At 40.1% G+C, this 19,218-nt stretch overlaps 1 long non-coding RNA gene and 1 other non-coding gene across 7 annotated transcripts; both read left to right on the top strand.

Annotated features, from left to right (window-relative positions):
- The first annotated feature begins 265 nt into the window (after window positions 1–265).
- LOC118489397 lies at window positions 266–371 on the top strand. The gene has a single exon (XR_004887416.1). It is a non-coding gene; the product is annotated as a small nucleolar RNA R71 (small nucleolar RNA).
- A 14,549-nt stretch (window positions 372–14,920) lies between these two features.
- Window positions 14,921–18,667, top strand: LOC110922121. 6 transcript variants are annotated; one of them, XR_004886422.1, is made up of 8 exons: window positions 14,921–15,453; window positions 16,316–16,402; window positions 16,727–16,869; window positions 17,046–17,128; window positions 17,276–17,473; window positions 17,554–17,616; window positions 17,771–17,868; window positions 18,410–18,667. It is a non-coding gene; the product is annotated as an uncharacterized LOC110922121 (long non-coding RNA). The 6 variants fall into 6 exon arrangements; XR_002582897.2 differs by having other exon boundaries at window positions 14,922–15,453; window positions 17,749–17,868; XR_002582898.2 differs by having other exon boundaries at window positions 14,923–15,453; window positions 17,037–17,128.
- Window positions 18,668–19,218: the final 551 nt, after the last annotated feature.

Raw genomic sequence — 19,218 nt, 5'->3', positions numbered from 1 at the left:
ACACAAAGCACAAACATCATAAATTTGGTTAGTAGTTTGAACATTACCATCATCTATGGCGTGCACTTGAGGTCGGGCAATGGCCGGTCGTGCTCTCCTTGATGCTTGAGCTTTCCTCTTTGATGTAGTTGCCATGCTTTCCAAAAACTCCCAATCATCGTTCTCATAATGTGTACCAAAAGTCCCACCGGTAATGGACATTAAATCACGAGCATCCTCGGCACTCAACCCTTCATGAAAGGCATTCATCAACTCCCACAATTCAATTCCATGGTGAGGGCAATTCTTTATCATCATATTGAATCGTTCAAATGCCTCATGGAACATTTCACCATGTTGTTGTTGGAAACTCCTCAACCCCTTCCTAGCATCGTTGGTCTTTTGGGCGGTGTAAAACTCATCCAAGAAAGTTTGTTGCATTTCCCCCCATGTATATATGGATGCCGAAGGCAAAGTGTAGAACCATTTTTTCGCCTTATCTTCCAAAGAAAATTGGAATAATACCAATTTAATATCGTCGGCTGAGAACCCTTGACTCCCAAGAGTGTTGCAAATCGAGTCATAAGCCTCCAAATGAAAGTAAGGCTCCTCCGTTGCTAACCCCTTATATTTTGGTAAACTTTGCAAAGAGTTGGTCCTCACTTCAAATGTTCTCCCTTGATCATTGTGAGGAATGACTACCGGTGAAGGGTTTTGGGTGATTACCGGCCTAAAATGCGCTTCGATGCCCCTCACATTTTCTCTAAGGTGCCTCCTTGGTACACCAAACCTACCTCTTGGAGGAATAGGACCAATTGGCCTTGGTACTTGCCCTTGTGGTGCAATTGGTTGTTGAAACTGTTGTTGTCACATCAGTGGGCGTTGAGGTGGTCTTTGAAATTGTGGTTGTACATTTTGCGGCCGGACTTGTTGCAATGGGATAGGATGTCGCATTGGTGGCCCTTGTGGTCTTGGCCGAATGTGTTGTGGTATGAGTTGTTGTTGTTGTGGCATTCCACCGACACTTGCCATCCCTTGAGATTGACTTTGCACATAACCGAATTCTCCTTGATCACCATAACCCCCGTAAGCATACCCATCTTCATCATACCCCTCAAACTCCTCAAATCCTTCATCATACCCATCTCCTTGAATTCCCGACGATTGCCCAAATGGAAGGGTTGAATATTGAAAACCAGCTTGGTTCGATGGTCTGAATGTTGAAGTAGCATGGACAATGGTCGAAATTGGTGCTATGGTATGGCTTGAATATGACGGACCCGCACCCGGGAAGAAATGGGATAATGGTGGTATAGTAGTGGAAGGGTTAAAGGTAATGGTTGGTTCTTCTTGGGTAGTAATGGGTTGTGTGGTGTTGGTTGGTGTAGTGTCATGAGGTGGAGTAGGAATTGTAGTGGAATTTGGTATGGTTGTGTTTGGTGATGGTTGTGTTGAAGTAGGTATAAATGATGAGGTCGTTTGACCCGTTGTAGGTGGAATTTGTGAATCAGCCATGATGTTTCTTGGTGTAATTGGTGAAGTGGGTGAACCAATGATTCTATTTTCTCGTAATAAAACCCTGTTTTGCCTTAGCGTTCTTTCGATTTCCGGATTAAATGACAATGGTGACGCTTTGTGAGAGCCTCTAGTATGCATGCACCTGTAGAACCTACACACTAAACACACCAGTGTAAACCCGAAAATAACAAAGCAAAACTAACAAACTGACACACGTTGCGCACTACTCCCCGGCAACGGCGCCAAAATTTGGCGTGCTTGTCGTGGTACATGCAAATTTAATCCCAATAACAACTATAGATAGTGGTAAGGGTATCGAACTCAGGGAGTATGTGGAAAGTGTGTTGATTTTATAGCTTTGCGAATTAACTACAATTAACCTAATTTGCAGAAAATAAAGTTCAATGATTTGGATTGTTGTTTTAGAAAAACTAAATTAATAACTAATTGCAAATAGAAGTTGATTGTTTAACAGATTAGGAGAACAATGACCATCTTAGGATTCAGTTTCCTTTAACAATTGTGTGAAATTTCAACTAGAAAGAGTTACATAGACATAACTCGTAGATGCATAATCGAAGTGATAAAAGGGAACGAAGTACTCGGATTTCTAATGCGAGGTTGTTTCCCGATGATCAATTAATCAATAACCAACCCTAACCCTTCCCGTGATATCTCGATTGCCAACGGCACCAAGAACGTACGATCGAGACTAGAAATTGCACTATCGATTAACAAATTACAAACAATTATGCATATACCATGATATTCAAGCAACGCAAGTTATCATTCTAGAAATTCAGAAATAAACACACAAAAGTTCAAGATAAACCTTCACCTAAGATGATCACCGAGAGTTTTAGCCACACATAGCTTGGTGAATCATCATAACAAATAGTTCAATGTTCATACAAATCAAAATCAAAAACCGAATGTTAGATATTGTTCCAAGCCAAGCAGAATCACCCAAAATCGCCCCTATGCTGTTCTCCAATCGACCAATGATGAGAATACATGAAAAGACATCATAAAACTGCATAAATGATGGCAGTTACAATTTTCTCGCAGCCTCCACCGTAACTTACGGTGCCACCGTAAGTTACGGTGGCCTTCAGAGTGTTACGGTGCATCTTGTCTGAGGTACGGTGGGATCCAGGCCAAAATCAGGTCCACCGTAAACTACGGTAGGACCGTAATTTACGGTGACAAGCTGATTGTTCTTCTTTGTTTCATCTCTTACTCCACACTCGACCCGTTCAACTCCGAACCCTCTAAAGCTGCATTTAATCCACTTTAAGCTCCCGAACCGCACCTGAAACATAAGCAACTGTAGTTATCCAGTTCCAGATAATTACACGATTAAGTGAAGGATTAATTTGTCTTTTAAGATGATTAAGGGTTGTCCTATGGACCACCCGTCATCTACTCCGAGCTTTCAACAAGTTGTCTCGAATTTGGAGGACTTTATCAGTCGTTTCTTGCAATAGCTCAGGACCAGTTAATTGCGAGTGACGGATCTCGTACCACACAATAGGCGATCGACATCTTCTTCCATATAAAGCCTCGAACGGTGCCATTTGGATGCTGGTATGATAACTGTTGTTGTACGAGAATTCGACTAACGGTAGGTATTTATCCCAATTACCACCGAAGTCTATGACACACGAACGGAGCATGTCTTCAAGAGTAGGGATCGTTCTTTCAGTCTGGCCGTCGGTTTGAGGATGGAATGCGGTACTCAAGTTAAGCGTAGTACCAAGAGCAGCTTGAAGCGTTTCCCACAATCGCGAGGTAAACCGAGCATCACGGTCAAAGATGATGTCACGAGGCGTCCCATGATTACAAATGATCTCGTCAGTGTAGATTCGGGCTAATCGTTCTACCTTGTAGTCTTCTCGTATTGGCAAAAAGTGGGCTGATTTGGTTAAACGATCAACAACAACCCAAATGCTGTCGTGACCTGATGACGTGTGCGGAAGTTTTGTTATGAAGTCCATAGCTATACTCTCCCATTTCCATACCGAGATTTGTGGGCTTCGTCCATCAAAATCTTTCGCAATTCAGTCCGCTTAGGGATCCAATTTCGGTCCAGAAAATAGAAAATCCCATTCGATTTGCTTACAAGCTGAGCTCCATCGTGATAGATTCTTTCCTTCTTCAAGGTGCGTTCATTAAATAGGGATGCTGAGCTTCGCGCGGATGAGAGTTTCTAGATCGTATTGGGCTTGGGTATTACGAACGCTGAGCAAATAACTCCGTCTGCTGAGCGCGTCGGCAACGGCATTTGCTTTGCCTGGGTGATAACGAATCTCATAGTCGTAATCGTTGAGAATTTCTACCCATCGGCGTTGACGCATATTAAGTTCTTTCTGATCAAAGATATGTTGCAGGCTCCTATGATCGGTGAAGATCGTAGACTTGGTACCATATAGGTAGTGTCGCCAAATCTTTAACACAAAAACAACTGCGCCTAGCTCGAGATCATGGGTTGTATAGTTCTTCTCATGGATTTTGAGCTGTCGAGAAGCTTAAGCTATAACCTTGTCTCGTTGCATGAGAATACAATCGAGGCCGAGGTTGGAAGCATCACAATAGACAATGAAACCGTCGTTTCCATCGGGCAATGTGAGAATAGGAGCATTGCAAAGCTTATACTTGAGGGTTTGGAAAGCAGACTCTTGTTCAGTTCCCCAAACAAAAGACTTGTCTTTATGCGTAAGGGCGGTAAGCGATACAGCGATCTTTGAGAATCCTTTGATAAATCGTCGATAATAGCCCGCTAGTCCGAGAAAAGAACGGACTTCAGACGAGTTCTTTGGCGTAATCCAACTCTTAACTGCTTCAATCTTCGCAGGATCGACATGAATACCTTGACTATTAACGATGTGACCCAGAAACTGAACCTCCTCCAACCAGAATTCACACTTGGAGAACTTGGCATAGAGTTGATTCCCCTGGAGTAGTTCGAGAACCAAACGTAGATGTTGCGCGTGTTCGGCTTTCGATTTGGAATAGATCAAGACATCGTCGATGAACACGATGATGAAACGGTCAAGATACGGTTTACTCACGCGATTCATCAGATCCATGAAGACCGCAGGTGCGTTGGTTAAACCAAAAGGCATAACAACGAACTCATAATGGTCGTAGCGGGTGCGAAAAGCGGTTTTAGGTATATCCTCCACTTGAATGCGTAACTGGTGGTAGCCTGAACGTAGATCGATCTTCGAAAAACACGTAGCACCTTGCAGCTGTTCAAACAAATCGTCGATGCGAGGCAGGGGATAGCGATTCTTGATGGTCAGCTTATTCAATTCCCGGTAGTCGATGCACATCCTGAACGACCCATCCTTCTTTTTAACGAAGAGGACTAGCGCGCCCCAAGGAGAGGTGTTTGGGCGAATAAAGCCTTTCTCAAGTAATTCCTGGAGTGGATTCGAGAGTTCACGCATTTCGGACGGCGCGAGTTGGTAAGGAGCTTTGGCAACAGGGATGGCTCCAGGTATGAGGTCGATACGGAAGTCGATATCACGACTTGGTGGTAGTCCAGGAAGATCATCAGGGAATACCTGAGGAAATTCACGGACCACTGGGATGTCTTTGACTTATGTCTTCCTTTTATTTTCCTTCTCCGCTACTACAATGTTGGCCAAGAAAGCTCTGTATTTCTTGCGGAGATACTTGCTAGCTTGGACACACGACATGAGTTTGAGGCCTTTCGAAGCAGTTTCGCCATAGACACATAGTAAATCACCATTCGCGAGCGAGAATCGAATCATCTTGTCGAAGCATACAACTTCAGCATGGTTTTCACGAAGAAAGTCCATGCCTATTATGACGTCGAAACTTCAGAGTTGCATTGGAATGAGGTCGATTGGGAAGACGTGATTGTTGAGCTCGAGGCTACAATCACGAAGAACAGAATTAACGGCGACAGTTCTTCCAGTAGCGACTTCAACTTCGAATGACGAGGGCAGATAAGAGAGCTTACGACTAAGGAGCTTCTCGAATTCAAATGACACAAAGCAGTTATCGGCTCCAGTATCAAATAAACACAATGCATAAATACCATTTACAAGGAACGTACCATTAACTACGTTGTTGTCAGCCTGGGCTTGACGAGCATTGATGTCGAAGGTTCTGGCGCGTGCGGCTTGTTGCTGCTACTGAGGTTGCTGCTGCTGGTGTTGCTGCTGCTGCTGGGGCTCTTGCTTCACAACCCTGTTCGGGCACATGTTTGCAAAGTGGTTAGGATCACCACATGCAAAGCAGACTCGAACATTGATCGCGGGTGCCTGAGCCGCGTGCTGGCCTTGCGGGCCTGGGATTAGAGCTTGATGAGCAGTGGCAGGAGCTGTGGTGTTACGGGGACCATAGCGACAGTTGGCAGTGAAATGACCGTACAGATTGCAATGAGCGCAGAAACGACAGGCAAGACCCACCGGATGATGATATGAGCATGTCGGGCAAAGCGGGTGGAGACCTGTGTATGCACGCTTTGCTGGCGGTGCATGAGTAACTGGTGCTGGTCGATGATGAGACTGCTGCTGAGCCGGTACGGCTTGCAGAGGGGCAGCAGTGGTAGTGACAGCACAGTTCTTGTTGCTGGAGCTGCTGTTGTTGTTCTTTTTCTTGCGGTGTGATGACTTTGATGGTTGAGCAGTGGCGGTTTCGGCGGTCGGTGCAGTGGTGGCTTGATGCAGAGACTTGGAGGGCTTATCCCAGAAACCAGCTTTTACTCGCTTGTTGTTGATTTCGGCGGCAAGCAGGTAAGTTTCTTCGATTGATGAGGTCTTTGCGGTGTGAACAAAACCGGCAACACAGTCGGGTAGAGCTCGAATGTACTTCTTGATTGCTATCTCTGGCATCTTGACTTGATCGGGACAGATAATGCTGAGCTGCTTAAAGCGAGCAGTCAGGGCTGCGTTGTCTCCATCCTTCTGCTTAATGTTCCAAAACTCGTCCTCCAGCTTTTGGCGTTCATGGGGAGGGCAGAATCCGTCCATCATAATGGCTTTCAGCTCTTCCCAAGTCAGCTCATAAGCTGCATCATTCCCGCGTTTATTTCGCTCGGCCGTCCACCAGTCTAGAGCTCGGGACTAGAAGACGCTGGTTTCGTTTAGGGTACGGAGATTTTCTAGACAGCCGCTTTGGCGCAGAGTGACTTCGACGAAATCGAACCATTGAAACATAGCTGTTGGGCCATCTTCTCCGGTGAATTCCTTTGGTCCGCATGCCTTGAACTGTTTGAAGCTGAAAACAGTTTTAGCAGCATCTTTGGGAGCCTCAGTTCTCGACTCCTTAGATGATTTGCTGACGTTCTCATACACTTCACTCACAGCCTTTGCTACTTGTTGGCGATGATAGCAGCAAGACGTTTGTCTCTCTTTTCTTGGCGAGTAAGTGGGGTTCGGTGTCCAGATGACGACATTGTCTGTAACAGACATCGTCATAGGTCTCAGACACATCAAAATCGAATCTCACCTCACACGTCTACTACTTACTAAAGGTTAGGAACACGTTGAAGCATGTATCACATAAACACATAAGCACATAATCCACAAATTCACGTAGTCACAAAAGCACATAAGCACGTAAGCATAAAATCACCAAAAGCAGTCAGAATACAGAAACCTATCATTCAAAGCTCACGAGTCGTTCGTATATAGCGATCGCATATAGCATATCGATTAGTATAGTATAAGCGTATATCGTAGCATAATGTCGTTCTTATTGTAGCGACCTATTAGAGTATTGAGATAGGAGAGCAATGCGGGTTGTGTGTGTCGATCGAAGTGAGTGCAAAAATCGAATAAATCTCAAAATTTTAAACACAGAAATAGTTAAGCTCATATAAGCACATAAAATCAACGAGTCATCAGAGTCAGCAGTTGCGGGCTCAGAATCGAAACTTGTAAAAATCGAGAAATAGATTGTCTGCGGCTATTAGACATTGACTACCCAAAGCGATTCGACTATTCTCAAGGATCCGTCGTGCACATTTTGACTTTCAGAATAGGGCCTCTGCCTCGATTCTTGGGCATCCGGCGCACATCCCTCTAGCCGTATTGTGAGTTCAGGTCGCTGGAGTCCGTCGAGACTTTGGTGAGAGTTTTGGGTAAAATCCATGGTCAAGCCATCAAGGTTAGGGTTTCACCCCTAGCTTGACAACTTTCCTTTGATTTTAGTAAAATAGAGGAGATTATTCATCAAAATATGGATTTCACTCCTGGTTTGGTATAATTCTCCCGTTGAACAAGCGTTCGTTATTGAAAAAGAATAATGAAGAGATCATTGATAAGTTGATAAAACAGCATTGATCAAGCAATTTAGTCGAGAGTTTGCGGTTTTCACACCTAATCTTGACTAAATCGCTTTCTTATTATTGAAAATTCGAGTGCGGTGATAGTATAGCGTAGGCGAGAATAGCGAAGAATAGTAATAAGCTCATACATAGTCCCTAAATGGACATGCACGAATCTGTCTATTGGGTCCTAACTATAGTCTAGGTCTCTAAGACATCGACCCGGACTAGGTCGAGTCTTGCCTAATTCCCTATAGTTATGGCTCTGATACCAATCTGTCACACCCCAACCGATGGCGGAATCATCGGGGCATGGCACTGAGCGAAACAGATTGTCCAGAAGTTTCTATAACAATTATCATTACTATTCAATTTAAATAATACGTCCCATACCGTATCTCAAACAGTAAATAAATTATTACAGACAAAATCCAGGCAAATATTCTGTTCCGACAACTCAGATTTAAATAAACAGCAATTGTTTATCTGCTTCTAGAGACCCTTAATTTGACTACTACAGACAACTATTTGTTGGGCTCTAGAGCTTTATTCTAGCCTCGCTTTCCTAGCAGATAAGCATCTTAAACACCTGTCACATACGTTAAAATAAAGTCAATACATAAAATGTAAAGGTAAGCATACAAGTTTGATAATAGCATAATAGAGTTCGAAATAGTTTACGCATAACCAGCACGTACACAGAGGAAAACGATGCATGTTAATTATCGACATGGATCTATCGATGCCAATGACTGCGGGTTGACTGCCCGAGGCAGTTCGCAATACATGATTACCACCGTAATCCATGCAAGTAATTGTCCTTAACAACCCCCGTGTGAACGGGTGCTAAGTCCAAACTATAGTACTATCGTCGTTAAGGCAGGTAGACAGCATTCCACGTGTAAACATAACAAACAAGCATTCATTAAGTCACGTACTACATGCGGTAACGGTTAGCGTTTAAAATGTTGCGTAGTGTGTTCGATGTGATTTAGTATAAGTAATGTATGTGACACCCAAAAGTGCTGAAAGCAAAAAGGGATCGAGTATACTCACAGCGATTGATGGATTGAAGGAAGCGCTTGAGAGTAGGGTTAGCCTGAATAGTTCGATAGCATAACAATAAGCAATGCGTAAAACGGAAACAAGTGTTGGAGGGTCGGACAGCTGGTTGATCGGACGGCTGACCGTTCGGTTGACAGTCCGTTCGGACAACTGTCCGGTCGGTCGGTAGGCCAATCGGATGGCTGTTCGAGTGGATTGTTTCTTCCTTTGAGTAAGATGTGTTTGTGTATGATGGTTTGACCTCTTGAATTTTTTGTTGTAGCATTTTAAAACATTGAAAACCTTGAAGTATCTTTACCTTTCAGGTCGGTCGATCGGACGGTCGTTCGATTGGCCGGCAACCCGATCGGCTAGGTACCTCAGCAAAGCAAGTTCTCAGCAGGGTGTCACCTGGTCGGACGGCTGTTCGATCGGGTGGCACTCCTAGTGCGTCGAACATGTGAAAAATCGATTAAGTGTTAAAGTCAAGTATTTCATGATCCGAAGAGTAATCCGATCGGATGGTAGTCCGATCGAACAGCAGTTCGTTCAATGCTCAACTTCAAAAGATTAAAATGATTAAGTGTGGGACCATTTGCTAGCCGATCGGTTGGCCAGTCGATCGGCTGACTGTCCGTTCGGACAGCAGTCCGATCGGTCAGCACGCTGACCTGATCAGCCTATTCGTCTAACACTTGGTTGTTCTGATTGTTTGTCGTTTTATCGAGGTATTTTGAGAACGAGTCAAACAACAGAAAACTCGTCTTTACTTGGTTCCCTTGATCGGACAGGAATCACCCAAACCCGGTCAGTGAACTGTTCGGGACGGTTGTTTAACGTTTAACCCGAAATCGGTGAACCTCGTGGATAGAATCCGGATCTTGAACCGCACAACCACTAGGATGACTAGTAAGTCGGCACAAGCTCCGTAGGCATTGAGTGTAAAAGAGTTGAAAGAAAGTTGGAAAACCATCTTTTAATCCCTTTTTACCGTGAATATGTTTAGATTCGTGAAGGATCTTTGTTTGTTTATGTGGAAATCGGTTAGATCCAAGTTATTCTTGGTGGATTGAGGCCAAAACATGAAGTTCTTCAAGAACCCATGATTACATCATCCTAGAACACTTGAATCTTGATGATTTCACGGTTAAAAGTTAAGATTTGAAAGATAGAAAGGTGTAGGAGTGCGTGTAGATCAAGAAAGTACAAGATTTAGGACGAAATCTTACCGGAATCGAGAGAAATCAGAGAAAAGGTGAGCTGAGCGTGCTGGTCGGTCAGAGGTTTCCAAAAGTAGAAAGTTTGACAATGACATGGGTATTTATAGGATGCCAGAAGAGGTAAAGGCTGGCCGATCGGCCAGGCAGCTCGATCGGACAGCCTGTCCGATCGGACAGCAGTCCGATCGGCTGGTAGCCTGATCGTTCAGCCGCCTGATTCGAGTGTTCGGCGCGATGATTTCTGATATTTCGATTTCGATTGTGACCGATGAGGATACGATGGAGTTTTCTATTCAAATTAGTTTTAATCCCAACTACTATATCTAACATACAAGCATCTATATTTCGCGCTGTCTTTTCGCCACCGATTATCATAATTCAATTTCGATTGAGTTCGATTGCGATTCGATTGATTACCACACATAACAATAACCAATCGCTGCGATATTCGAGTTTCGAGTTCGATGATGATTAGATTAGTTCGATTATTGATCAATTGACTTTATCGCATTGTTACTTCCTACTATTCACAGCCGTAAAGCGATTTGTATTGAGAAATATTCTTCGATTATTGAGATTTTAGCTAAATACCCCACATACTACAACTAACGTAAAAACATAAAACAGACTAACTACAGTCAAAGAAGTCAAAACAGGAATTGAGCAAGGAATGACGGATCACAATTAGCGATCTTTTCTTCCTTTGACTTCAATCTTGACTTTGACTTTGACTTTTGAAAACACGGGGTGTTACATATATTATCATGAAACCTGGTCCTAAATAAGCTCTAAGGCATTTCTAAACTGTGCTCTAATGGGTCAGAACTGAAAGTCAAAGCAAAAGTCTACGTTTGCGACTTTCGGTTCCGAACCAAGCTTAAACTGAAAATTGTCGAGTTGAACATGTTTAGACATGTTCTTACATTAATTACCAAGTTATATTAATGACAAAACAGGTTGCATAGCTTCTACATTACTAATTATGCATTAATTTGAAAATAAGCTTTCTGTTGACTTTTTAGGATTAACTTTGACCCGACAATTGACCTAGTTAGAGTGGGAATCAGAGGGTGCCCTTTTAAGGGTTTATTGCTCACATAATTACCAACTCATAGGTACTTTCAATTTGAAATTTGACTGGACAAATTAAGATTAATGACGAAGTCAAATCTTAATTACGACGGTTTGACTTTAAGCTAATAAACTAAGTAAAACTGAATTAAGGAAGGTTAATGATGCTTACCAAGGTCTTATGCACGACTAATGATCACTAGGATGAGGTCTTGAGCTCCAGGAATCCTCAGAGAGTGAGTTGTGGAGTTTTCAAATGAATGTGATCAAATGGTGCAACATGTGGGTTCTTATATAGGAGCTTTGATTCATCAAGATCATGACATACAAGTCTATGGAATGATTCCTGATCATTCCAAGTGTCCCTAGGCATGAAAAACCATCAAACATGCCCCTAGAATTGAAAAACCAAGCTTCTAAGTCAGTGTAACTTGCTAGAACAATCACCTGCCAAGTTTTTCTGATGCTGGGAGTGCCAGGCGGCCCGCGTAAGGATCCCCAAGGGTCTTACGCGGCCCGTGTGAGGGTCAAGTCCGGTCAGCAAGTTTCAAATATTGCAATTTTGGCCCCTGGTCCTTCCAAACTTGATTTTAACATGGTTTCTTGCACTTTTAACCCCCAAACTTGACTTTTAAGGACCCCGAGTCATAACCCAACTTTGTTAAGTCCCCGGTTATTCATACGATCATCGAAAAGCCTTAAATTTCAATGTTGACGCTTTTACCCCCTCGTATGCGAATATTGTAATAACTTTCTCATACTTAATCGAAACCTTGTGAAATTTTTATCACGCATTCTAGTGAGCATAATTAATCATTACAAAGCTTCGGGTTTGCTAAAAGGTCACTCAGAGGTATACTTTAAACATGTTGACACATTTAACCCCTGTAGTATGTAGTCTCTCACTTTCTTTCACAATTAGCTTCGTATGATCCACGATTTATTCGTTTAAGGGTATACACATCGTGTAGGGCTATTTTAAAGTATATTTATCCATTGTTGACATTTTGAACCCTTTTATTCACATACTTTCCTTGTTTGTCAACTTTAGTCCCTCTAATGTAATCTTTTACACGTTTAAAGCTCATGACACGTGTCGATACATTATTGGACATAAATCTACGAGGTGTTACAGTTGCGTACTCAGCTTTTTTTAAGTTAACGAACACAAATTATTATAAAAAAATTAAATGGATTTAACGCGTATAATATTTATATGTAAGCCTTAAAAATAAAAGTAAACACAGAAAAAGAAATGTTGATATGACATAGTGAAACCAAAATAACCGAAAAACCCGAATCAATATAACCGAAATAACCGAAGGGTCGATTATTTATATTTTGATAATCGATTGTTACGGTTCGGTTATGGTTATTCTTATTTTCATAACCGAAAATAACCGAATCGAACCGAATATTTTATACATGGCTGAATCCATGGGACACATAGGTTTTTAAGTTAGTGTTTAAGTGTTTAACCATTAGATATAAGTAATAATTCTACAAGTTTTGTTCATGGCTTTATAGCCTAATGACATCTTGGTGGTGGGATAAAAATTTGGGACTAATAGGTTCTGGGTTCAATTCCCACAAGTGGGGTTTTTCCTATATTTATTGGGTTTCCTTCTGGATTGGTGTGTAGACATTATGCCTAGTGGAGATGGATATAATCAGGTGGTTCTGCTGGTGGCACGATGATACTCTGATGGTCCGTCGGTGATCCAAATTTGTCGTTCAAAAAAATAATCTACAAGCTTTAACTATGTATATTTATTGTTTGCACATTATTTTTGCATGACCCACACATTTAAGGCTCAACATTAAAACAATGAAAAAAACATACCAATAATCGAACCGAAACCCCATTAACTGAAACCGAAGCGAAGTGTGTTGTTATGATTTGGGTTACAATTCTAGCAAATCAAAATTCATATTACAGCTGTAGCAAATTATACAAACCAAACACATTACAAGGTGTTTAGACTAATTCTTTTAAATTTGGCAAACCAAACACATCCTAGATGTACCTATAAAAAGAGTTTGACCTCACACTTACCGTGCCACAAAAGAATGACGGATACTAATAACTTTTAGATGTCTTATGTTAAAACCATGTTTCTACTTGTTTTGACATTAAGTCGGCTAAGTGAAGAAAATCGAATGTCAAGGAATTAGAGAAGGAAACTCAATAGTACTCAAACTTCATGAAAATCAATTACTAATCAACCAAACTAAAGGTAAGAGTTCAATCGTATTCAGCGTCGTTTCAAACTTTTGGAGGCTCAAAGCGAAATGAAATTTTGAGACCTTTTTTTCTTTCTTTGGTTGTTATAAACAAAACTCCTTTATCCGTGTTTGTAACCATACAAAAATCTAACATAACACATAGTGGTTTGCTTGTATAAGGAATCAAACAAATTTTAAACAATAGGTTTGCACTAATATTAATAGTTAGCATATTTTTTTTTTTGAACAACAAATTTGGATCACTGACGGACCACTGGATTATTATCGTGCCACCAGCAGAACCACCCGATTATATCCATCTCCACTAAACAATAATGCCTATACACCAATTCAGGAGGAAACCCAATAAATCTGGGAAAAACCCCCTTTGTAGGGATCGAACCCATGACCTAATAGTTAGCATATTAATTTTCTTTTAAATGAAGGCCCTAAGCTTAAGTCTGAGTTAATTGTACTATATGTCCGGCCCTGACCGTATTTATAGTTCTAAAACAAAAACAAAAACAATAAACATAATATAAATAAAAAATAAAGGCAAATACATTTGAATTTCAATTAGAGAAGATAACATGCTTCCGCTAATTTAAGAAACTTTAAATTTCAATTTTGGAGATAGCATACTTATGTTCTCATCATTCTCCCCCAACTTTGAAAATCAATGTTTTAAAAACCGGTAAATACCGACCGAACTGGTATTACCGTTTTCAGATGTAAATTCGGTCCGAAACACCCCGGCAAGTAGGAGAAACGGCATAGACTTTGTACCGCCGGAAAAATCCAGTATACCGGTTTGAACCGTTATACCAGTACCGTCTCAAGTATGTTTTTGGGTTAGGATTTTACTTTTTATCGTCCCATCTCCATGTTTACTCTTAGCTAACCGAACAACTTTTTATATTTTATCTCAATCGATCAAAATTCAAAACTTGTTTCATCACTCCATCATTCGTGACTTGTTCCAGACTTCCATCACCCCATCGTTCGTTCCAGATTTTCATTTTAATCCAATTTTGGATTATTTTTTGAGTTAATGTTGTAATTTATGAAATTATACAATTAAATAGTCAACCCGGTTGAACCGCCCGGCACAACCCGGTTCAGCCGGTTAAACCATTTTTTTGCCTAATCCGGTATGATTAAAAAACCGGATTTTAAAACATTGTTGAAAATGACTCGTCCTCTATTCTTGTATGCGTTATTGTTAAGTCGGTTGAAAGCTTTGAAGGGGGCATCGGCTCCTTTGTTCACTTTTCGAACCTACGTTTAGGCGGAAAAAAAGGTAAACACAATCGGGTAAGGTTACGTGTTTCATCAAATTGAGAGTTTTAAATGAGAGTTTTAAATTGGTAGTTTTATATGAAAAAAATGGTAAAGAGACACTAAAGATGAGTGTTACAAATGATGATAATAATAATAATATAACTGCATGACACATTTATATATACTCTAATTTGTAACAGTTTGATGCAATGAAGTTGGTACATTCTGCTTAGAATGTTGTACCGGCTTTATGGGTTTGGTTATACACTATTTTCATATCCACACTTGTACTTTTCTACCTGCAACATAATCAACAAAAAAAAAGGGGTTCAGATGAGATCTAGAGAGAAAGAGAGAGACTTGAAAAGGGAGAGACCGAGATGGAAGCCGACAGGCGGTGGTTCTAGGGCGACGTCGTGGCAGCGACTTCGCCGCGGTGTTGGAGATAACATGCCTGATTCCGGCGAACCTAGGGTTCTTCCATCATCATCATGAGTCACTACACCATTCCCACACACAATTCCATCAAACAAAGTTCACCACCAGTCACCACCATCATCATCATGAGTTCCTACACCGAACCCTAAATGACAGTCGGCTCTCCTCCCCCTCAAGGCCAGTTACCCTTCCATCCAGATCTTCTTTATGACGGATATCATTTCAAAATTAGGGCTTTTATCTATGTCATTCGATTCTTGCGATTATTCTTTGATCTCTGGGACTGCAGATATCTTGGATTTGATCTTCACTTTTTGGTCAAAGGATTCATTATTAAAGTGCAGCTAAATTTAGGGTTTCGGAGTGAATTATGTAAGTATCAGAAATCTTACCTAAATTTTGTTGAAATTGAATATAAGAATGTTAATAATGACTCATACGGATAGCCAATTTGGCTGTTAGAGTCTAATTAATATTTATTATTGGGAAGTTGTGTGTTGTAACACTAACAGTCCAAGATTTGCATAGATTTCTCTCTAATTTTCAGGTGCTTGGATGTAGGATTGTAGGTTTAACTTATTGGTTTAAACTTTAAAGTCATAAAGTGTAGAAAACATGATACCACATGCCAGCACCTGCATGCCATTCTCATTGAGGCTTGATTTCTTACAGCCACTAGAGGGACATGCAAGTGTAGAAAACATGATTATTATTTTATGGTTTTGGAGTTGTAGATATATCAGAAAGGATGAAAATAAACTTATTAGAGGTTATAGAAATCATACAAAGTTGGTACGATTGATTGACGGTCCGAATATACATCACGCATGCTTTCGTCTAGGGCGTTTTAGTCAAATTAATTTACATTAACTCATTCCCACATAGGACTTACTTTATTTTAAAGTAATAGTATAAGAAATAAATTAGAAAAGTATGGTTGGTATTTACTCAAAGTATATGAGGCTTTCCATCATGGGAATTAGTTTATTTTTATGTTAATTTACTGTATGGTATTACATTGATTTCATGACAAAATATTGTTTTGAGCATTCACATCATTTCTCCTGAATTTACACGTCTTTACATTCAAAAGTTCAATAATATTTTAACCCTGATTTTGTGCAACTTCGATTGGTTTCAAGTTTATGCGGTCTTTAATTATGTTTCACATGAAGCTGGACTTTTGTGTCGATGTTGAAGGTGGGTATTATATAATCTTTGCGCTTCTTTTCAGATTGGCAGCCTTATCCGGTTCCAGTGAGAAAGCAAGCATGGTTAGCACAGGGTAAGACGTTGCGTTTGGAATAACTATTAAAATGAGGTTAGTGGGTGATTTTTTTTTCAATTTAACCTTCATATCTTTGTTTACGGCTAGGTGTATTTTATTTTGGCTGTGTTGTTTTGATTTAAGATTGAATAGATGCGCTATAGGAAATGACTGCTATTAAGCAAAATCAAAGAAGTTGCATTTTTGGGAACTCATCATAAAGCTTTTGATTTTATCATAATGATTTATTGATAAAAACTACTATTTGATTGAATATTGTTCGGTTTTTTAGTTGACATTATTAACTAAATTTTTAGCATGCTACCTTATGAAGTGTATTTTAGTTACAGATTTAGCATTATTAACTAATTTTTATAGGTTGTCATCAACATAAACGTGGCGCGGCGGCTGAGGAAAGCGATGACTAGGGCTTCGATAACTTCTCCGATCAGATTCCACTTGCTCTGATCACCAGTCCTCACCGTGCATGTGACATCTTCATATATATCGGCAACAATACGGTAGGTATTGATTATTCACCACCATATCCAATAACGGATTCCTAGAGGTCCTGGTTGAGTGGTTAATTGATTGAATAAAAAAAATTAAGCTTCGTGTTCGAATCTGTGTTCTTTCCTTATAAATCGATCGATTAACTAATATCAATATTCATGACGGAAAATATAAGCGTTTGAAGGTTGATGGGTGCTTTTAAACGCTTTAGGGGCTCTGAAAGACTCCACCAAGGTTGGACTTACAAAGATCAATAGCGAATTCAAGGTATATTCTGATGTTAATATGATATATTTACTGACCTTTCATTATTTGATTTTAGGAAGGATATGGTAACTTATTCCTAGCAAATTTGTCACTTGATATTGAATGTATAAAATTCTTTAACTCTTGGGAGATTGCCATTTTGAGCAGATGCTACTCGTAAAGATGTTGTCTGATCAAATATGAAGGCTTTGTAATCATTCGGATATTAGTTGATCAACCAAAAGTACTATATTGTTTTCCACATGCTTGACCTTATTTTTGTCGGCTGCTCGAAGGGGCGAGGTTGTCTCCGGTGAACAAGATCATGAACAAAACTATGGTAGGGATAGTAACCGGAGGAATGAGGTTAGTGTGAGTATAAATTGGGTATTATGGTTAGGGATTTTGATGATGAAATTGAGATTTAGAGTTTGAGTTTTGTGTAGGAAGGGGATTACAGGAGCAATCAAAATCAGAATTAAAAATGGGATACAAGGAGACCACAAAAGGTATTTGTTACTATTTCACTTGATTAAGTAATAAGTTGAACAAATTTTCGGTTTTTTGCTTTGTGTTTTACTATAGAATGCTATAGATTATGCTTTTTTTATTGATGTTTGCTTTTGTCTTCCTGTTTTTAGTTGGTTTTCTTTTGATCTCTAGATGAGAGAATCTCAACTCAAAACCGACGAAGACTCATACACGTGCACATGACGTGAGGGTGTGCAAAAAGGGTTATGCTGGCATGTCAACTCACCAAGGTAGAAACTGTGTACCCTTTCTTATAGTGTTAAAAGAAGACATTAATTACATATACTATATGTTAGTATATGAATGAAAGAAACAGTGAACTTCATGGAGATGTGTGATTTACGCCATTACTTGATGTGTTGCTGGGTGTTGAAGACATGTGTTATAGTGAACTTCATGGTACTAGGGCTTTAGGCCCCGACGGTATGGTTTTCCGGGGGAACGCCCAAGCCAAACTCTGAAGCCAGCGTGGGCTCGAATAAACAACATAGGCTGACCAGAGTGGGGCAATGAGGCTCTTCTAATTTGGGGAGTGTGATGGCCCGAACACACAAGAAAGTCACCGTTCCAAAAATATATATATATAGTTTTGGAATCAGAAGGGTTTTTTCTATAACATAATTAATGATTAAACAATGGTTTTTGATTTTCCTTTAAGAAACAGATGTTGGTGGTGTTAACATGTTAACACTGGGTAATCTAATGAATACAACTTAAATACTTTACAATAATAAAAACAATACTTTAATGGTTTGCACACTTGTGTGTCAGGTATAGAAAAATTGGTGGTACACAACAAGGGCATTTCTACGGCTGGAATTGTTCATTTTGCTCAAAGATCAGTAAGTGGTAAAACTTTATTTAGCATGCAGTTAGTTCCTACCGGTTTTTGGGACTTTAGTTGCTTGTCAAAGAAACAGTTATTGGATTATTTGTTGTCAACATGTGTTTATTAGTGTACACAATTATTAATATACATATAACATTGTAGTTATAATTATAACTCGAGTTTGTAACTCTGATCGATTACACGTTGTTGACATGTAGTCAATATCTTTGCCCGCGGCGCAACGCGCGCGGGGCACTCTTCTAGTTGTATACTACATATTAAACAACAAGTAGTATTAATTCCTCTCGGCGGGGGCGTAAACCGTGGCAAATAGCACCAATGATACACCACTTAAAAAACACTACATAACTTAAAAATAAAAGAGTAAATTATGATTTTGGCCCCTGTGGTTATATCACTTTTACCATTTTAGCCCAAAAAGTAATCTTTTAACATCTGAGCCCTGAAGGTCTCTTTTTCTAACCATTTTGGCCCCTAACACTAACCCCATCCATTTACCTTTAGGGGCCAAAATGGTTAGAAAAAAAGACGTTGGAGGCCAAAAGAGTTGGAAAAAAGACCTTAGGGCCTCAGATGTTAAAAAATTATTTTTGAGCTAAAATGGTAAAAGTGATATAACCACAGGGGCCAAAATCGCAATTTACTCAAATTAAAGAAATATAGTTACATTTCACTAAAAAAATAAAATCTATACTTAAAAAAAACTAGTCGTCGTTTGCTTCGTCATTTG

This window comes from Helianthus annuus, chromosome 17 (genome assembly GCF_002127325.2).
Source record: "Helianthus annuus cultivar XRQ/B chromosome 17, HanXRQr2.0-SUNRISE, whole genome shotgun sequence".
NCBI lineage: Eukaryota > Viridiplantae > Streptophyta > Magnoliopsida > Asterales > Asteraceae > Helianthus > Helianthus annuus.
This window is presented reverse-complemented; position numbering and strand designations above follow the sequence as displayed.